The following is a 17442-nucleotide window of genomic DNA, read 5'->3' on the forward strand; positions in this document are numbered from 1 at the left end:
AACACGCTACTGCAGTATGGACCTTATTATGTCTCTATCACATACACCACCATTAACGTTCAAGGACTAGGTTCCCTGATCGAATTTCTCTTCCTGGGAAAGATTCCCTGAGAGTATGATGTTGGAAAAGGCGTCCAGTTTGTCAGTCTAGAAGTTGAATGTTTCCTAAAGTCTGTGGTGATGTGGAAGCAAGGGCCAGTTTGAGTCGAACTGTTGAAGCCAGACTAACTTGTGTTCAATAGAAGATAATGCAGCAAATGGGCCATCATGCATGGGCGTAGCCTTCAGGTAGGCCACCAATATTGATTGCAAACAATACATTCCAAATCTCACAACAAATTCTAGAACCTAAATGTGGCATTCCAATACAAGAGAATTTTGAACACAGACTCATGGTATATTACATTCGCTTTTCACCGTAGACAAACCAACTACACAACACACATACAAAGACAAGACATACAAATATAGTAAAGTGAATTATTAGTTGGTGGGTGGGGGTATTAACCTTCAGCTAGTAACACCACACTCATTGTGGTCCAGTCAAGTCTCAATAAATGAATCCTTGCCTAACCCTTGGTAGCTTGGCAACCGAACAATCAAGCTTTAATTAGTAGACAGGTATGTGTAAAGCATTTAATATCACCGAAATTGTAAATACGTAAAAGACACAACACAATAAAAATTCAACACCAATTTATAACAATAGAGAATATGTTTTATTTTTAAAATGACACCAAAACAACAAACATCCAATGTAGGGAATAGGAGATATGAATTTTTAAAGGTTAAATCAAAAAATTTGCATTCTAGTGCCAAAATACGCTAAAGCGGCTATCTGGTCACTCTAGACAAAGTCAAAGTTTTAGCCGACCGCGATGAAGTGTGGGTCGGATAGGCCTAGTGCAATGTACTGGTCAAAAGTTTAACTTCTGACCTATTCTTTTTCTATGAGCTTTTCTCTCGTTGGCGGGTCCTCAGGATTATCAGATCCGAAGTTTGATTTGACGAAGGCAGTTTATTGCAGCGCGATGCCTCGCTGAGTCTTTGGCAGTCTGGATTGCCTCTTGGAGCCCAGGACACAATTTCCCACAATGCACCTCAGCAGTCTAGGAAAAATCCAGTTGAAACTCCCCAGACCCTTTCCTCACCCTGGCTTCTCCAGGAAGCAAATCTCCACCAACCAAATGGCTGTAGTTTTTTAGCCCCATGCCTCTTCTAACGACTCAGGGAGACGCTTGGACAAGGCTGTCAAAGGCTGGACAATCAGAAGAGGCTGCTATAGTTCTGCGTTAGGTAACTTCAGGATCGTAAGTTCTAAAACGACGTTCCCATAATAGTTACATTAAATCCCTCCTTGGCAGGTTGTTGTATTTCATGTGATAATTAATTTGCTAGTTTAGATAGTGGTAGCTCGCTCCAAAGCAATGATAGACTTTATAAAGTTTAATAAAGCCTTCCTCATTTTAGCCTATGGAGTTAGCAGTACTACAATAGGAAAAAACGACGTTGGCTGTTTTTCTTTACCAAGGTATAATAAACATCTTTTATTTTGTCCCTGCTTTTTATACCAATGCACAGTACCCTTGGGGCACCTAAGGCAGACCTCAGGGGTGACATCTATATTACTATTATAAAGGAAGAACTTTGAACCTTTGAGGCGGGTAAACTCGGGAACCACCGCACCAATCCACACACACGATACATCGTTGTAATCGTCATGGTGTGCAGATGGACATAGGCTATATAAACTTAATAAATATACGTAATTTCAAACATTTACCCCCAAAAAAAGTAGTCCCTTGGAAGAAGCGCCGGCCGCGACGTGCGTGCTGACGTTAGGAGCGCGGGGAGGAGCGGCGTACAGGAGCGCGAAGAGGACCGGTGGACATGAGCGCAGGGAGGAGCGGCGCACAGGCGGGGAGGAGCGGTGAGGAGCGGCCGACAGGCGGTGAGGAGCGGTGGACAGGCGGTGAGGAGCGGCGGACAGGCGGTGAGGAGCGGTGCACAGGCGGTGAGGAGCGGCGGACAGGCGGTGAGGAGCGGCGGACAGGCGGGGAGGAGCGGTGAGCGGCGGATGAGGTAGGTTATTTATTTATTTATTTAGGAGCGGTGAGCGGCGGCAAAATACAAAAGCAAATGTTACATTAAATGAAGCAAAAATGACAATCGTGAGCCAACAAAATACAAGAGGAAGCAAACGGTGCATTACAAAAGTGAGCCAAACGGTGCATTACAGGAGGAAAAAGTGACGTGTGCAGGTTACAAAAGCGTACAAAGTAAGCAAACGTTACATTAAATCAAGCAAAAATGACAATCGTGAGCCAACAAAATACAAGAGGAAGCAAACGGTGCATTACAAAAGTGAGCCAAATGGTGCATTTCAGGAGGAAAAAGAGACGTGTGCAGGTTACAAAAGCGTACAAAGTAAACAGAGGTATAATTCTGCATTACAGGAGGAAAAAGTGACGTGTACAGGTTACAAAAGCGTACAAAGTAAACATAGAGGTATAATACTGCAATATATGGAGGAAGGCTCCGGGGGACCCACGGACAACGTCGGGCCGGGCGGGGGCCCTGAAGCCTAATTGCTCCCGGACAACGTCGGGACGAGCTGCTAGTATAAGTAATAAAAAGGTAATATTGGACTTTGGAAGTACTTTCAATTCCAAAGTCAAAGGTGAACATAGTTTTTTGAAACCCAGCCTGCAAAGAAGGCCTGGCTTTAAAATGATGCCAGAAACCACAGCGGTGCATACTTAAGTGCACTAAGTCCACTGGGGGCTCCCAACACCTACATGCCCCACCATATACTAATGACATACAGGTGAGTTGTCTTGGCAAATTAAAAATATACCAATGACAATTTGACTTTAGAGAATAGTGCACTGGCCCTGGACCTGGTTAGCAGAGTCCAGGGCACTTTCAGAGTCAGTAACCACCAGCATCAGTCAAAAAATGCAGTTGATCCGGGCAATAAGAATGACTTTCCTACACAAACCAATTGCACACTACAGAATTCCTTAACAAAACAACACAAAACCTGTAAACCAACAACTCAGTCACACGAGAGATAAAAATTATCAGCTACCTAAAGCGTACATGGTGTAGACATGCATCCTCTCCTGCATAGTGCACTTGCTTCTGTCACCTCTGCCAGCGAAGATCGAGACTTTACCTCCCTGCCATAATTCTCACCACATCCATCCCAGAAGCAGTTTCTGTCTTGGAGTCAGGAAGCAAATCCTAGACCTTTACAAGCTTGGAACAAGTCCACTAATGTCTCCCATTCACTCTCACCAAAATATCACAAACCTTATCCACCACCAACGGCTCACAAATACTACAAGTCCCCTTAAACATATGTCCATTTTTATGGCACACAACAACCTCAATCTCTTCAGTTTATATTGTGTGACTTCCACCTTGAATCCCACAGTAATGTCCTCAACGGGGCACTCACCACTAACACCTACCACTGCTACATCCAGACTGGACGTAGTTTTGGCATTTGTTTTCTCCCCCTATGTAGTTGAAAAGAAGGAAGTACTGTAACTGAATGCAGCGTACTGTGATAGAACCACAGCATTGTCCTAACTGCACTGATCATATCACACGTATTCTCTAATGCTCATTGTATACATTCTCCCTCCACGTGTCATCTTCTAAACAACTACTGGATTGCAGTTGGTAAAAATAACTCTTAAGATGTTTCACACCCACAGACTTTAGGAAACCTTCAATTTCTTGACTAAGGCAAACCCAAAGATACACTCTTCATCAGCAGTATTCTGTGTAAGTGCACCACTTAGTCCAGCATTGCTGGCATCTACGGTGACCATATAAAGCAGAGAAGGATCATAGGGTCTGTGGGCTGACGCACCAGTCTGCCCTTCCTTAACTTTTTAAAAGGCCTCCTCACACTGTGCATCCCTCTTAAACTGAACATCTCTCTGCAATATGTTAGTAAAGCAGCAAACATGAGGCATGCTCGGGTACAAACCAGAAGTAAAATGTGCACAACCTAAGAAAAGCTTTTCCTAAAACAGGGTGTGTATTCTTGAAGGCCTCAATCATTCAATCAATCAAATAATCAATCATTTATGAAGTGTGGCAAATAACCTGTAAGGGTCTCAAGGCGCTGGAGCTGCTAGTTGCTTCAATGTGCTTTGTTCATTTGAACAGTCAGGTCTTTAGTCCTTTCCTGAATTCCCAGAGCAATGTGGCCGTCCTAAGGTTTAATGGAAGGCTTTGGCTGCCAGGTGTGAGAAGAAGCATCCTCTTCTGTTGCCCCAGCAGATATAGGGGTGTCTGTGAGGAAGAGGGAAATGGATCGTAGGCATTTGGTCAGTTGGTGGAAGGTCATGCGTTTGTTGACATATGCTGAACCTTCATTGTGCAGAGCTTTGTATGCATGGGTCAACATCTTGAACTGGCCTCTCTTCTGAATCGGGAGCCAGTGTAGCTTCTTTAGGTATGGTATGATGTTGTTTCATCCGGGCAGGTTGAGGATGAGACTTGCCACTGATTTTTGTGTTTTCTGTAGTCCTTCAGGAGGTATGCAGTGATTCCTACATAGAGTGTGTCCCCATGGTCTAGTCTGCTGGTGATGAAGGCTTGCATGACGGTCCTTTTCGTGTTGATTGGTAGCCACCGGAAGATCTTGCTGCCCATGAGTAGGGTTTGTATGAAGGTTTCTTCACAGCTAGCTCGCTGCCCAAGATGAAGTTGAGGTTGCAGGTATTGTCTGTGGATGTGGGGCATGAACTGAGTTTAACAAACCACCAAGCGTCATTCCATGGCAAGGTATTTTCCCCAAAGACGAGAACTTCTGTCTTGTACAAATTGAGCTTGAGACAGTTGTTCTTCATCCAGTCGGTGACAATCAGCATATATCTGTGGAAGATGGCTGTGGTGCTGGAGGGGTCTTATGACAGTGAGAGGATGAGCTGGGTGTCATTATTGTAGGATATGATGTTCGGTCCGTGAGATCTGACGGTGTTGGGCAGGGGGGTCATGTACGTGTTGAGGATGGGGCTGAGTGGCGATCCTTGTGGGACACCAGAGACAATTTTCTTGGGTTCAGAGGTGAATGGTTGGAGACAGATTCTCTGGGTTCTTCCGGGGAGGTATGAGGCGATCAATTTGAGGGTGTCCAATGTGGTGGAGTCTGTTGATCAGGGCGTGATAGTAAATGGTGTCGAAGATGGCTGTCAGGTTCAAGAGGATGAGGGCTGCCATTTCATGAGGTCAAGGAGGACCTTGAAGTCGTCAGTGGCTGCATTCAGGGCTGTTTCTGTGCTGTGGCTGGCTCAAATCTGGATTGAGAGGGGTCCAGGAGGTTGTTATGTTTATGGTGTTTGTAGAGTTGCTAGTTGATTGCCTTCTTGATAACTTTTTCTGGAAAGGTGAGTACTGAGATGGGCTAGTAGTTCTTCAGCTCTGCTTGGCGGTTGAATGGTTTCCCATCCCATCCTGTGAGAATACACAAGCCAAGTACTCTGTTGCTTCACAATCTAACATTTCTCCTTCTTGAGCACTAAATGTTAATCTGGCAAACACCTGGCATTCACTCTAACATCCTAAGAGGTTCATCCTGAGTCTGGGCAAAGATCTACACATCATTTTGAAACACAATGACACCTTCTTTATTCTCAAAACATCTTATCAGTGAGCCTCTGAAAGGAAACACTGTGGCTGCTGAAGCCAACCGAATCAGAATGTAGTAAGGCTGGTATGAGCCAAATGGCAAAACAAAAGCAGTGTAAGGTCAAACGTTCCAGATCAAGTTCTACCTGATGGAAAGAAGAGGCTAAGTTCAACCTGCTGAAGAAATATGCCTCTCTGAGCATTTGGGGAAGGGATGCGAGTCCACCCATTACTCCTTCTTAACACTGCACAAATCCACACACAAGTGAAGGTCCCCATTGTGTTTACTCATGATCACCAATAAGCTCAATGATACCACGATTGCAGAACAGTTCTAGTTGTTGTCTGAGGTCATCTGGGAAACTAAATGATATCTCTTAGGCTTAACTAGTGTGGCACCATCCTTTATTTTGATGCCATATCTTAACCCTGCTATCTTGCCAATGCATACAAAAATATGATCATGGTTATTCTAGTACCAGAATCAAGAAGTAACATCCAGCAGAGCTTCTGGGTGACCCATCCCTGAAACAAAGCTAGTTATCGAAAAAGAGGTCAATGCGTTTGAGTTGAATCACAGAAGCCAGATTAACTTGTTGGTTTGTTACAAGACATTGCAGCAAAACAGGACACCTTGTATGTGCAGAGACTGCATGTAATCCACTAACAGTTATCATTTCAAACAATGCTTTCAAAAGCTCACAACAAATTCTAGAACCCGAATGTGGCATTCCAATAGAATGCTGAACACACACACAGATGTTAAAACAAAGTCTCTTGTTTTTCACATGTACACGGGATACACCATGCATATAAACATTCACTTACACAGCTCTGATACATTCTAAACCTTACACAGCTCACCACTACAGTGAGGCCCCCTATCTCGTGCTCTATTGCATACAACATTAATGTTCAAATAGAAGGGCTAGGTTCAAGTAGGCCTCTCCACACTAGCACAGTTTGATGGCTAACGTGCAAGGGGGCTTATGACAAAAACAATCTCTTGCTTCACTTGGCCTCCCAGGATTTCAGAGTGAGGGCAAATAATGAGCATCCCAGGACCCAGTAACTTACTGTATCTCGAGTCCTTATTATCCATACCGTAAGGTGTCTCCCCTTTTACCACCAGGGGACCACATCTGATTCCTGTTGATCCAAAGGTACAGTAAAGGATTGCCATCACAGGCCATGACATAAATACCTTATTGTTTATGGTTGTTTCACAAACCTTTACAATATTTGAGCAACGAAGACAAAAAAATAGACAAATTCTTACACGTGGCAAGCGATAAAATGTAAACATGTTCGATTGTGTAAAAATAGCAGCACATGTTTTCTGTACAGTGCAAATGCGTTAAAGCAGTTAATGTGTAGTTATTCTTAATCAATATTGTTTGAGCGTCTATTAAAAAGGAGCAACAAATTATTCATTGTTACGATAACACAGGTATAATGCAAAAATCTTGAAACTACTACATTTTTGGTTGATGTTATAAGGAGAAAACTAAAATTGTGCTTGAAAGCACAAGGAATTGTTGAATATATATATATATGCAAGATAGTGGCAACCTAGTCTGTCATGTTATTCAATTATAATAAGAAATAAAGCAGCATGGAGGGCGTAAATATTAATGTGATTTCAGTAAGGTGCACATACTATGGTGTGGCCTGATTTACCACAGAATTCAGTTATAGATAAAAACAGCAGAAAGATTGTGAATTGTAGCAGCATGTGAGTTCATTAAGGTGCAAAGGGAAACATCCTTTACAACGCAACTTTTACCAAGCAGTGCTGTTACAACGCAAGTTTTACAACGAAAACCATTACAACGCATTACACTGGGGGGCGCTCTAGGATAAGGAATAAGTTTCATTTACTATCCAAGACCTTCCCTAGTGTCCACGGGGACTGGAGTTGGAATAGTAAATTAAACTATTCACTATCCAGCACCCCTAAGTGTAATGCGTTGTGATGGTATGCGTAGTAAAACCTGCGTTGTAACAGCATGCGTGGTAAAAGCATGCGTGTAACATCGTACATCCCGGTGCAAATAGTACAAAACTGCTGATTTTTATGTTGTTTTACTATAAAAACAGCTAACTGGGAAAAGATCTGCATACATTTATAATAAAGTGCAAATACTATTGGCCTGATCTATTACACCATTCAATTGTGGCTGAGACTAGCAGGGTGAGCTTTAATTGTAGCAGTATGAAGTTTCAGTTAAGTTCAAATGCTGTATAACAACTGATCTTTTACAGATAATCGTCTCAAACACAAATAAAAGTGTCTTGGGCCTAGATTGCTAAAAACTGCATTTTACACCCCCTTTTTAGGTCGAGGGACCGTCGCACTCACTGCGAAACAGTGAGGGCGGAGTCCCGAAGATTTAATGTTTTGGAGATAGGGGGCTTGGAACCCGCCTCTCGCCTCCATTCTCCTCCATTGGCTGGCTTCCTAAACGGAGGGCAGCCATTGGAGGAGAAGGGAGTCACTCCAATAAAGCCCCGTCTCTTTCGGATTCGGGGGCGTGTTTTTTTGCGTTCTTTCCACTGTGACGTTATCCGTCACTCAGAACACCAAAACACGCCCCCGAATCCGAAATTTTCGGATGTTTGCGGCCGCCATTTTTTTTGTGCCGTTTTTCTTCTTTGTAACTTTCTCTGCTTGAAGTCGCATCACTCCTATCCAGGACTAGAGCACAGCCTGGGCTTCTGTGGAGAGATAGAGGGACTTTCAGCACGAGAAGCCGCGCAGACTTTCAGGAACACCTCCCCAGCCCCTCCAGAGTAGTACAGTCTGAGAAGGGGGTGTCTCCCCTCGCAGCTGCCTCCAGCTATCTTCCAGCCTGCTGATTCTGGCAGTCTGGTAGGATGTTCCCATGGCGTGAGAAAAGGGCGCACCCTCGGGCAGTCTGAGCGCGAGGTGCCCAGGGAGTGAGGAAGGGATGCTGAGTGACTGCTAAGATTGCCTGTGCGGGCGTGCATATGGGACGGAAGGTGCTGAATGTGACAGCCCCATGTGTGTCGCTTTTGGAAAATGAGGGATGTGGAGATGGTGCTGTGAGGGAGAGGCGCTGATTGTGCCAGTCACTGTGGTGCTAGGGGAGAAGGGACGGTTTCGGGGGGTTTTCTCGCTCGGAAACATGGCGTTCAGCCCGTGGCAAATCCTGTCGCCAGTGCAGTGGGCCAAGTGGACGTGGTCTGCTGTCCATGGAGGCGCAGGGCAGGAAGAGCCGGAGGAGGAAGACAGCGACCAACAGGCGGAGGACAAATCCTTGAGGTCAGCACAGCGAAATCTGCCGGAGGTCACAAGGTTCATGTCAACACAGCTGCTGTTTGTGATCTCTCACGCTCAGTATAGCGCGCGACCCTGTGTAGCCAGTGTGGCAGCAACTTAACATGCAGTTTAGTGCCCTCTGTTTCCTCTCTGTATACGGCGTTGATGTTTTTACTATCTGATGTAACCTTGTATCTGCCAGGACAGCGTCTAGTATCTGTCTCTATCTTTAACATCAGCAGGTGGCAGGGCTGTTGGGCAGCGCTGATGGATGCCATGGGTGGGCTCTGGTTGGCGGAGCTAGGCAGGAAGTAGGGTATGATGTGGTGCGTGCATTCCTAATTTTGTTTAGAGTCACGACTCCGGAGGAATGGGCACATTAAATGCTCACGGTGGTCACAGCACATACATATAACATACATGTCCATTTCAAGAGTGGATGCGGTAGTGGGGTGGGATCCTAAGATACCCTTGGCTTTGCAGGGCTCGGTGAACGCGCTGCCCATGACAATAAGGATGGGAAGTGACCCCGGAAAAGGAATGTATCTGTGGAATGGATGTTGTCTCCTCTGTGCGCGCAAGCAGCTCTAGAAAGACTGCACGAGAGGTGGCATGGCTGCCGAGAGTCCAGATAAAAATAGTGAGGACAGAGGGACTCGTGCTAAATGGATTGGTTAGCAGAAGTAAGCGGGTCTGAGGACTGCTTTTTAAATCAATAAGTCAGACAGCAGCATTAGTTTTTGCTTCTGCACTTGGGCTAAGTATTGCAAAGTATGGCCGGGTTTGTCCCCCGGGTATCGTTTGGCACTCATGTTATTCAGTGCAAGAGGCGGTTTACTAACTTGTTAGTGGCATGTCGCAAAATGATGCCCTTCCCAACACCCCCCAGCTTCCCCACTGCGGATGTGAAGAGGGACCCAGGGTCTCCCATATATCGCACATGTGTTAATTGACTTTGCTTGCCTTCCGCCCGCTCCACAGGGGCTTGTTAGGGTCCTCTATTTTTATATTCTATGGGAATAGTAGTGCTGACCAAGTAATTTCTACTCACTCACTTGCTCACCAATGGAACTGCTTTTGTTTGTTTTTGCAGTTGAAGGCGTTTTATAGGTTGTGCGGTCAGTCCCTGAAGGCTGCATAGACACTAATGTAGGTTGCACAGGTTCCCCGTCCAAATTGTACAGGTAGCCTTTGGAAGTCACAAAGTTGACCCCTGAATACTGTGCGGACAGATCATGGAGGCTGCAAAGATGGCATGTGAAAGTGGTATGGTCTGTCCACCTTGGTGCCACTGCCCAACAATTGATGGACAGAATGTCAAACATTCACCCAGCACAGAGATCTGACCTAAATCCATCGTTGTTTTGCTCCCATGCCATTCCAGTTTAAACCCAGCCATCTTTTGCACACCTCAGAGACATGGCACACTTAGCACCTGAGACATCATTATCTATTATTTAGAGACTGTATGCTTGACCATGGAAATCGCATGACCAGCCCCAAGAATTGTCATCATGATGCGGACTGCATGACATCGGAAGCCTGAGCTACAAATCCCTATAGACTGCAAGGTCAGGAGGTGGAGTTCTCAAAGTGGAGGCATGGATGTGTCTTTACACCTTCCAACATATACATAAATGTCTTCCCTGTAGGTTGTCCCTTTGGGGGCCATGGCGTTCCCATTGTTCTGGCATGGCTTGCCCAATGAGCTGGCACATCTATGCGCTAGAGCTGGTATGGTTGAATCCCAGAACTTGTATCATCTTTGATTGGCTCCAACACAGCCAGGCCATAGAGATGAGCCAAACATTGGAGGGTATAAAGTCGGTCCAAAGAGGTAGCTGAAAACTTGTTTGCAGGAGGCTTTACATTGGGGATTGATGGACACTTGGTATTAGGCAAGATGATGTAGCCAGGGCAGCCTGCTCTGACCAGAAGGTCCAAAATAGTAAATTTAGGACCCAAAACCGCAGGCTTTGCCCTAAGATCCACATCTGAAGTTCTGCTGGTGACTGGATTTGTTGTTATCTGACTGAATCAACCTCGATATGGATTTGTCTTGAAGAGATGTACATTCCAGTTTTTTTGCAGGATGCAGGATGCAAAAGCGCAGAAATTGGCGTTTTTATTTACCGCTTTACTGTGCGTTGTGGGGGTCGAGGGAGAGGGACTTTTGCCGCTCCTCGAGTTTAAGGGCCAAGATGGTTGCATTTTGGTGCAAGCCATACATCATTTATCAATCAGCTCTGCTAGGGTTTCATTTTCCTGCATGTATATGTTGGTGTTTTCACTGAATGTTCAGAGAATGAAGTATCTATGGGTTTGACAGGCGTCTTCCGCTCGAACCGTATTACAATCCGCTGTAGAGGGTTTGCTTTTTATGAAGAATCCAGGGCTTTAAGTATGATGAAAAAACTGCGGGTTCTCTCAAAGGGGGAATGGCCAATGTATGTCTTCCTTACCCCAGGTGTCTAATGTGCTAGTATTGGAGGGAGGTGTTTGTGTCTTGCATTTCTCCTAGTATGTGTGTATATGTGGCTGTATAAGAGGGTGCTGTGAGCTTCCCTGCCCACTGGTGTGTGTTTGTGTACAGTGGAGATGTGCTATGTCTTCCTTACCCCAGGTGTGTAATGTGCTTGTATTGGAGGAAGGTATTTGTGTCTTGCATTTCTCCTAGTATGTGTGTATATGTAGCTGTCTAAGAGGGTGATGGGTGCTTCCTTTCCCACTGTGTGTTTGTGTTCAGTGGAGATGTGCTATGTCTTCCTTATCCCAGGTGTGTTATGTGCTTGTATTGGAGGGAGGTCTTTGTGTCTTGCATTTCTCCTAGTATGTGTGTATATGTAGCTGTATAGGAGGGTGATGGGCACTTCCTTGCCCACTGGTGTGTGTTTGTGTTCAATGGAGATGTGCTATGTCTTCCTTACCCCGGGTGTGTAGGTGGCTCTATGTGAATGACTCTGTGTGGGTGGCTCGGTGTGGGTGGCTCTGTGTGTGAGGGTGGATTTGTGTGTGTGGCTCAGTGTGGGTGTAAATGCAATAGGTCATGCATTTGCGAGCGATTAAGCTATTGGCATTGTAAATGACAATGCCATTTATTTAACGATTAAGCTATTGGCAATGTAAATGACAATGCCATTTATTTATAATTTAAAAAAAAGTCATGAGCAATGCCAATAGCTCTTCCTTTAATAATGCCGGGACCATTGCATTGTAAATGCTTGTTTATAGTTGAAAACGGCAGGGTGTCTTTAGTTACAAGCAGCATAGGATCGGATCTCAATAAAGTGCAAGTACTAGGAAGCAAAGTTTTTACAGGCAGTCAGCTCTAAAGAATGCAAGGAAAAAAATATCCTAGACTGGGATTACAGGGGACAGCATTATGAACCCCATGCCGGTTGAATTGATTGGTTGCTATGGTGACAAACCTTGTATACAAGATATTCAGCACCATGTTGTCTGGGTTCAAAGAGGCAATGATGGCCTGCCAGCAGGTACGCACACTCAGTGTGTTCCATTCTCTTCGTAAGCTGGCCCTGCGTTCTTTAAGCAATGCTGGACAAAAACCTACTATAAGTTTGCGCGATTCCTTGCTGGTCCCACAGCCCCTGCAGGTTATGCTCTCACTAGGGCAATGTCCACTGGCTATATGGTTTAGGAAGGGCGACTTTCCTAGCCTGAGGGACATAAATCTTGTTTTCCAAAAAAGGGCATAAAATTGGAGCAAATAAGATGCTGTGGTGGCTGGCTGGTACCCGATAATGATTGACCAGGCGTTTGGCATGTTGTGCCCTATCTGAGTGAAATGACCAGAGATGGGTGCTCCTCCTTATACACATTTTGAAACGTTGTCTGGTTCGATTACTTTCCCAAAGATCTTTTGCTTCCAGGAGGCTAATTTCAAGCCAAACGAATGCCTCTAAGCTGCCAGGCCTAGCCCTTCATGGCTTGTTGCACAAATTGAAGTAAGCACCGGCCCCTGCCACCTGCTGGTCTGAAAGGCCACATTCAAGTCTGACCTGGGCAGGGGATGAAGATTTCAGTAATCGGACTACTTGTTTACATGTTTTTACAATGGGTTCAACAAGTTGGAGTCTTTTCCTCGCATAACTTCTCGGCCTTAGGTTAACGAGGGAAGAATTGTATCCCTCATGACTATTGTTAAAGGAGGCATCCTTGGGCCCAAAACCTGTCGTTTTTTGGATCTGATTTTATACCTCGATTATAGATCGGATGTTTTAGTGAGTGCAGTATCAGTGAGATAGTCTGACAGTAGTCAAACAATGTTCACAACTGTTCTGCCCAGAACAAAGGGGCAGATTTACAAGGCCCTTGCACCACTTTTGCGTCACTTTTAACATGGGAAAAGTGATGCAAAAGTGGCGCATTGGGCTTGTAAATCTGCCCCAAAATGTATTGTTTATATAGTGCCGTCGGAACGTCAGTTTGTTATGACGCGCACTATTCGAGTTGCGAAGGCAGCCTGGTCATGATTGTCATGATGCTGTGGGACCCATTGTTGGAGGAGAGCTTCTGTTATAAATATTGTCTGGCACTTCTTTCCATATATATGTCTTCTTCCTTGACGACAGTCGTGTTTGGGAGAGGCCATACTTGACATGGGAAACCCGTCCGAATTGCGAGACCCGTTCTTGCCATGTTGATTTCAAGTCTAACTTCCTTCTCTGTTACTTCAAAGTGGATGATTAAAAAGGATGCCCATTCTTTTTCTGAAATCTTGGCAATAACCCAGCCTTTTTGGGCATTCATTTAATTTTCACGAGGTACCAAAAACCCCTTGATCTGGAGCTCTTACTGGCATGAAGTAATTTTAACCAGATTTCCTCTGAGCGTTTGTTTCACTGCGAGTACTGCCTGCAGGCAGCACTCGCAGAGGAAGGGGCAGCATGACGATTACCATTACAGGTTGCTTCCTTGAAGCCTAATTTACACTATTCAAGTAGACTTCAATAATCTCATGCTTAGTTATATGGGGGCATATTATCAAGGAACGGCGTTAAAATTATCTCCGCTTTTGCAGCAGGAAACTGCCGCTAAAGCGGCGATAATGGACTTGATAATATGCCCTTGAGAATTCCAATAGAAGCCCATGTTCTGGTATGAACATGGGGGCATATTAGCAACAAATAGCGATATTTATCGCTAAATGAGCTTAGCGCATTTTTTTCATTGCCGCGCATCGCTGGGTATTATCGCTGAGATAACGTGCTATTGGCACGTTTATCTCAAAGCGATAAAATATCCGGCGATAGCGGCTCAATGTGTTAATATCGCTGCAAATCCAGCGATATTCAGGCATTAACGCCAATAAGGTCTTAACCTGAATAACCACCTCCCATTGGAAATACATGTTAAGAAGTAGTCTGAGCAGGCGTTAGGTTTTAGCGATATTCGCTCTTAGCGCAAATTTTTCTATCGCTTCACCTGCCTCGCTAATAGGCGATAGCTGTGTTAGCGACTGCTTTCAGTCACTAACAGGTTGGGTATGCCCACTTTGCATGTCATTAGCGATAAATATCGGTGACATGCAAAGCAGGCCCCAAACTGGTCGCTATCGCCTACAAGCTGTTGCTAACTGTTGTTAGCGACAGCTTGCCAATAGGGCGATAAAATTATCGCAGCTTTAGCGGGAAAAAGTCCCGCTAAAGTGGCGATAATGCCCTTGCTAATATATGCCCCATAGGCTTCTATTGGAATTCTCAAGGGCATATTATCAAGCCCATTATCGCCGTTGTAGCGTCTGTGGACAATACGTACTTCAAATACAGCTGCAATGTTTGGGCTGTTATCATGATTTTGTACTACAGTATAGATATATTTGTAAACGATATTGCCCCTTGACAATTATTCCCTGAAATGTGTATCTTATATGCTTTCAGATGGTGGATCAATAATTAAAAGCAAAAACATGAATAAGTCATTGTAATATATTTTTTTCTTTCACAATATCTCTGGATAACATTAGACACAAACAGTGAAGTAATCTAGGGGGATATTTACGTTTTGCATCATCCTGTGACATGCAGGGTGATGCAGGGTGGCGCAAAATCTACAATGAGATTCATCAAGCCACGCAAGTCCATCCTGTGTGTCTTGGTAAATCTAGTGTAACGCAAGGCAGTGTAAGTCGCTACCTTGGATTACACTTCGTGTTGAGGGCACTACATGGGTAGAGCGGCATCCACCCATGTATTCTGATGAATACCAAGATTAACCAAAAGTGGTAGACTTGGGAATGGATTTAAATTAAACGCCTCACCACCAGAGGTGATATGAGGAGAAATATCTTTATTTCTCCTCATTGTGTTCTCTTTCTAAGTGTGGCATATTCTGCAGCACACTTAGAAAGAGGAAAATGCCTCTGAGGATTGTTTTTTGTGCAAGAAGGTGCCAGCCAGCAAAGACAGGAAGCAGAAATGAGTAGTATAATGTTAAATGTTAAATACGACGCATTCCTGCTTTCTTCCCACAGCACATTGTTGCAAGGTGGCTTGCTGTGTTGTGCTGCGCCTTGTGAAGGTTTGTCAAATATGCCCCTTAATGTTTCAGTGCTGTCCTCTTAGTGATCCCTCCATGAGCAGCAAAGTCTGTGATCTGGACAGCGTTCGTTCATCTACTGATAGGTGAGTCACAAGTAGATTTATGCAAAATCACAAATGCTAATTTTTGGGGGCGTGGCTTGACTGCCGAGCGGAATGGCTGCCTGAAAGCGCAGCTCCGCCGATCGGGTGAATTAATCCGCCATTTATCCGTTCTCCTCCGACTCTGGGGCTCGGGTCTGAGGTCCCGGACAGGCGCGGAACACTCCGCTACATCTGGCAGTGCCTGCTTGAGCTGCGCCCAACGTATCGCTGTACATCGCCCCCCTGATCTGCTGGCGCTGAGAGGCCTGCGGCATCATGCGAGGCCGGGGACTTGCGCAGAGACTGGCCGACCGGAAGTGGTAGGCGACCCGGCGTAGCGCTTGCTGACTGTGCAGCTGTGGCCGAAGACTGGGACCCTGAATGCGCCCACTGCTCCTGGCCGCCTGGCATCGGCGACTGCAGGCGGAGACAGCCGCTAGCACCGGTGGGCTGACCGCTGGCGTGCAGGCGCCTGACTGGCGAAGAGAAGCCGCCTGACACCGAGTGCGGCGCGGCCCGTGAGCCCGGGACGCAAGGCGGGGCGGAGACGCTCTGGCGGAGGTAAGGAGCTGGTGGTCTGCCGGGTGTGCGTGGCCCCGCTGCGCGGACCGGGAATCTGCTGACTGAGGCACCTTCGGCCCCCTTCTCCGTGTGAACTACCTGGTGGGGCACTGATTGGGAGCGGAGGTGTGCACGCCGCCATTTTGTCCCTGCGGGTGGACCGCGCCTCTGGCAGTGGGCGCCGACAGTTCATCACTCCCTGCTGGGGGGTCCTTGCTGCACTGTATAGACGTCTGCGCTGTGGGGCCTTGCGGCTGAAAGACTTTCCGCACTTCTGCCCCAACTAGCCGATTACATCCGCTGACTGTGGCACAGAGTCACCCTGCTGAGTATTTTTGGCGCTTGCTGCGCTGGGCTAACGCGAGGACGCTGCCGTCCATACATTAGGCGCCGAGTGGCGGAGAGCTCCCCGCGGACTCCTGGCCCGTCACAGCCATGGGCAAACCAGACACCCGGCAGCCCAAGATAATGTTCGATAGATCGACGAAGAAAACACAGGGCCAGGAACCACTAGATCAGGAGCCTTCGGGGTCGGCCCAACCAGCGATGCCGGCAGACGACGTCAAGGCAATGTTTCAGGACTTGAAAACGAGCCTGAAAGGCATAGATGACAAAATGGACGCACTGGCTGCACGGATGGACGGAATGTCCAGGAGAATGGACAAACAAGATGGTGTCATCGGGGTGCTGGAGATGCGCGTGACGGACACGGAGGAATGTCAGTCAGACCTGGATAAGAAATTACGTGGTATGGACAAAATACTCTCCCTGATCCAAATGAAGAATGAGGATTTGGAAGCGAGGTCCAGAAGGAACAACGTGCGCGTCACAGGCGTTGCAGAAACGACGGACATTGCGAATATGGAACAATATGTGGAGCAAATGATGAAAGACCTGTTTGGGGAGCATCTCTCCCCCATGTTTCTGGTGGAGAGGGCACACCGCTCACTAGGCCCGGTGCCCAAGCCTGGAGCTGCGCCTAGAACGATTCTTGCACGTGTGCTGAACTATAGAGACAGAGACCCAATCCTCAGGCTGGCGCGCAATGTTGCGGATTTGCAGTACAAGGGAAATCACATTGCCATGTATCCGGATTTCACTCTTCAGGTGCAAAATGCGCGTCGAGAATTTTTGCCCGCTAAGAAAGCTTTCCAGCAAACAGGCACGAAATACTCTCTGATTTACCCGGCCAAACTGAGGGTGCAAGGTCCGGGTAAACCCACATTTTTCACGGACGCAAAAGCGGCATTAAAATATGCCAACCAGCTCGCTAGAGACCTGAAGGGACGTTCGGAGGCCGACAAC

At 46.2% G+C, this 17442-nt stretch overlaps 1 protein-coding gene across 1 annotated transcript in view; it reads right to left on the bottom strand.

The window, feature by feature from the left end:
* LOC144824117 (aminopeptidase N-like) overlaps positions 1–17442 on the bottom strand; it is a 532705-nt gene that overhangs the window by 199617 nt on the left and 315646 nt on the right. The window lies entirely within an intron of this gene.

This window comes from Lissotriton helveticus, chromosome 3_1 (assembly GCF_964261635.1).
Source record: "Lissotriton helveticus chromosome 3_1, aLisHel1.1, whole genome shotgun sequence".
In the NCBI taxonomy this organism is placed as follows: Eukaryota; Metazoa; Chordata; class Amphibia; order Caudata; family Salamandridae; genus Lissotriton; species Lissotriton helveticus.